Source organism: Pinus tabuliformis, chromosome Q (genome assembly GCF_031772625.1).
Source record: "Pinus tabuliformis cultivar Carrire ecotype Pingquan chromosome Q, CPIR1, whole genome shotgun sequence".
NCBI lineage: Eukaryota > Viridiplantae > Streptophyta > Pinopsida > Pinales > Pinaceae > Pinus > Pinus tabuliformis.
Window position 1 is genome coordinate 764,103,992 of NC_142296.1, and position 5,077 is coordinate 764,109,068.

Sequence of the window (5,077 nt, forward strand, 5' to 3'; positions counted from 1 at the left end):
TTATTTTCCTAAATTTTGTTAATTCATAGGCTCCTCTTGGATGCATTCTATACAAAATTTAGAATGGACTCATCCCTATGTTTCTATTACGTGAAACATTATATGTAAATTTTGCTTGAGCAAATAATTGATCCCATTACTTAGGATTCTCACTTACCAAACTTCTTATAATGCTTCTCAAACTTATGTTTAGCACCTCTATTGCCCATCAGTCTATGGATGGTATGTCGAGTTGAAATTCAAGTTAGTACCTAGTTTCTTCCACATAGTACTCCAAAAATGACCTAGAAACCTCATATCTCTATCAAAACAATGGTTATTAGGAAATCCATGCAACCTTACTATTTCTTTAAAGAATAAATTTGCAATATTGATTGCATCACTCATTTTTATACAAGCTATGAAATGTGTTATTTTTTAGAATATATCAACAACAACATAGACCTAATCATTACCACTTTGGGTTCTTTGCAACCCTAACAAAAAATCCATGCTTATTGAATCTGAAGGTCTACTTGGGATTTTCAATGGTTGATATAATCTTAATTCATTTAACTTATCCCTTTGGCATATTTAGATATTTTACATCTCTCAACAACCTTTTTACATCAATCTGCATACCTAGCCGAAAATAAAATTAATTTATCTAAACAAAAGTTTTATCTTGTCCAAAATATCCTGATAATACTGCATTGTGCTTTTCCTTTATCAGATTTTATCCCATCAAACATCTTGTTATGCATAATTTATTATCCTTGAATAACATTCCTTCTTGTATCATGTACTTCAACCATGAAGCTCTAGTTTTGCTGACAAGATTTTCACAAGTTGCATAAGCTTCTTCAAAATCTGCATCATCTTTATACATTTCCTTTAACTCATCAAATCCCAAAATGTTAACTTGGAATTCACGTAGAACCAAATTAATTATGCTCAATGCGTTAGCTTAATAACAAATATGAAATTTTGTAAGAAATCCACCCATTCAGCATGTCTTTGGTTCAATTTTGGTTGACTATTGAAAATTGTAAAGCATGATTGTCATATAAAGAACAAACTCTTTAGGCATGATGTAATGCCTCCACTTGTTTAGTGCTTGAACAATGGTGTAAACCTCTTCATCATATGAGGAATATTTTTGTTTTGCTTGTTAAGCTCCATTAAGTTCTTTACCAACTGCTGCCTACAATTGTGGAAGCCAACTGCAGTATTTCCTTAATTTCTGGAAACCAACTGCAGTAATTTCCTTAAATTAAGGACATCAACTGCAGTTAATTAATTTTCTTGTTGGGAGCTTCTGAAGTGGTCCATTACTCCATCTGGAGTTCTCTACCTTGATCTGTGGAACACCTGACACATAGCCATCAGAAGCTTGATGGAAGCTTGGCTATAAATTTATCTGTTTGGTCCCCAAGCTTGTATCTCAATTCCCTTCAGTTTTTTACACCATCTAGTTGAGAGAGCAGAGCTTGGAAGTGCCTTCAGACTTTCTGTATTCTTTTCTTTTTGCTTGGATTGAAGCTGGAGTGCTGAAGTAAAGAAGCAAGTGGACTGTGGTTTGCATCAAGAACATCACCAATGGCTGGAGGTAATTTATATTTCTGGGCATTAAGTTTTAACGATTCTTTGAGTTTTTCCGCATACAGAATCGCTGTTTAAATTATCATTTGGTATCAGAGCCAAGACATTTATCTCTGCCTTGCTGTGTGATTCGAATACTTAGAAGTGCTTTGTATTTGTAATTTTTGTGCATATGGAAATTAGTCAAAACTAACAGCACAGATAGAACTGAGTAACCGCACTTCTTGGAATAATACCAAGCCGCGAGTAATGTTTTAGGAAGGGTTGATTGAAATCCGAATAGCAGGCAGGTATTAAATAAGCCATCAATTAAGTCCAAAGTATCTTGCTTTGAAGATAATTCAATAAGATCAGGGGCAGGATAGTCACATAGTATATATGAATCTTTTCTGATCCACGTCATTGTACTTTATTCTGACGAAGCATTTTTTTACACAATTCATGAATTTTTGTAAAGCATTTGACTGGGTAGACAATTCAAACAATTTGTTGCAATGCTGTAGTTGGTTATTCCGCAGAATAATTTCTGGTTTGATGAACACTTTGTTTCTTAACAACGGTGTTCATATCAGTGCCCCGTTGTCTAACATTTGTAAGCATGCCATTAAATCGACTTTTGCGACTAAACCTCAGCAGAAAAAGAACAAATACAATGTGACCACAAAATCAGAGGTCCAAAACATGCTAAGGATTGCTCTTGTAGGATTCTAATTTAAATTTTGAAAACAAATTTTGATTTTTTTTAATGAAAACCTAAACTTATCACATAACAATTTCATATGAGCGCTTTGCGATGTGACCTATATTTGACGATTGTTGTCTAGTCAAATGGTTTAAGCAATTAACTGCCTTTGATATAGTTCAATAGGTCATGCTAAACAGAATGCATGGACTTAAAATTTTAAAGGCCTGCGTTTTCTGTTTTTTTTTTTTTTGGATATATATATATATATATTTCATTGGTTGTGGGCTTATGAATAAAATTCTCTATGCATGAATTATATGATGAAACTTGTGACTTCAAATTGGCAATTCTGCTTATAGTCATAACCTCTAGTCTAAAATTTCAATTTTATGGATTGAAGGAACTTGCAATATTTTGTGTGTTGGGATACATGTGAATAAAGGTTGCTGTTGATATATATCATGGTTCAGATATCTGTGAAATAAAATAGCTTGTTTATATCATGGTTCAGAGATCTGTGAAATAAAATAGCTTGTTTGCTGGTCTATTTGTTGTTTTGTTTATAAATTGAAAAATCAATTTGCAGTCATTTACGGTAATGCTGACTGCTTTAACCTTAATTTTGATTTTGTGAAGAATTATTACAGTTATATGGAGTTTATTTAAAATGTCATTTTGACTTACTCCTTTCAGTAAACATTATTTTTCTCTGGTTAAGTTTTGTTTATGCAACTTATGTAAAAAAAAAAAAAAAAAAAAAAAAAAAAAAAAAAAAAAATCTAGTGATCCATATAATTTTAATTAATTAGAGAATAGCCACAACATCTTTAATTAATTAAAATTATATATTTTGATTGGTTAGATCACATAAAGATTATTTAGACATTAAATTGTAATTAATTAGACTAAATATAATAAATTTTATCCCACAGGAATTTTTATTATATTTATGTAATTAATTAGGATAAAATTTCATAACCTACCCACAGGAGTTATGAATTAATAAGTTTTATCATAAAGTTTTATTGAATCTGTTTGAATTGAAAATTTAGCCCACAGGTAATTTTTATGTCATTAGATTCAATTTTTGAGCATGATTTACATTGGTAAAACATGAAAGTTTATTAAGCCTCAATTTTAACATAAGCATGTGATTCTTTATTTTGATGCAGCAGTACAACCTGCAAATTTCTCTTAAATTCGTTGTGACATTCCCGAACTTAAGGGAGATAACTATAAGATTTGGAAGGAGAGGATTCTCCTTCATTTAGGGTGGATGGACATAGATTATGCTATTAGGAAAGATGAACCATCGGCACTCACTAATACCAGCACTGCAGCGGACATCACGCTTTATGAACGATGGGAACGATCCAATCGTCTAAGCACGATGTTCATTAAGACTAAAATTACAGCTGGTATTCGTGGTTCCGTTGATCAGCATGAAAAGGTCCGAGACTTGTTGAAGGCCATTGATGATCAATTCGTCACTTCAGACAAGGCACTAGCAAGCACCCTAATCATGAAGTTCTCATCCCTAAGGCTCACCAGTGTGAAAGGTGTGCGCGAGCACATTATGCAGATGAGGGACACTGTGGCTCAATTGAAGAAACTCGAGGTTGATATATCAGAGTCCTTCCTAGTGCACTACATCCTGAACACCCTTCCGCACCAATATGGACCTTTCAAAATCTCATACAACACACATAAGGATAAATGGTCAATTAATGAACTCATGACCATGTGTGTTCAAGAGGAAGAGAGACTGGTGATGGAACTGGGAGAGAGTGCAATGCTGGCAACGCGTGGAAAGGGCAAATCTCAAGCCAATCGGAAAGGGAAAGGTAAAGTACCTCCCCAAGCCGATATCAAGAAGGATTCCAAGTGTTTCTTCTGTAAAAAGAAGGGACACATGAAGAAGGAATGCGCCAAATTTCAGAAATGGCTTGCGGACAAAGGTAATTTAATCTCATTTGTTTGTTATGAATCTAATATGGTTAACGTTAATATTAACACATGGTGGATTGATTCTGGATCAACAATTCACATTTTGAATTCCTTGCAGGGTTTGCAAAACCTAAGGAAGCCAGTGGGAAGTGAGCAAAGCATCTTATCAGGAAACAAGATGGGCTCGCATGTGGAAGCTATAGGAACATGTTATTTAACTTTAAGTAGTGGCTTTGTTTTAGAATTAGAAAAGACCTTCTATGTTCCAAGTTTTTCTAGAAACTTGATTTCAGTTTCAAGGCTTGTACCTTTTGGATATTCCTTAAACTTTTCAGAAAAATCTTTCAGACTATTCTATAAATCTAATTATGTTGGGAATGGTATTTTGTCTAATGGTCTTTACTGCATTAATTTACAAAACAATGTCACTTATGATTCAATGCATGTTCACACTGGCACTAAAAGATGTGTTATTAATGAAGATTCTTCTAAATTATGGCACCGGAGACTAGGTCATATCTCCATAGAAAGAATTAAAAGATTGGTAAATGAAGGGGTACTTAATACTCTGGATTTTACTGATTTTGAGACTTGTGTGGACTGCATAAAGGGAAAGCAGACCAACAAGTCAAAGAAAGGTGCCAATAGGAGTTCGGATATATTAGAGATCATACATACTGATATATGTAGTCCAGACATGGACTCACATGGTCAGAGATACTTCATCTCCTTTATATATGATTACTCACGATATATGTATCTCTACATGCTTCATAAAAAGAGCGAAGCATTAGATGCCTTTAAGATCTTTAAGGCTGAAGTAGAGAAACAATGCGGCAAGCAAATTAAGATCGTGAGATCAGA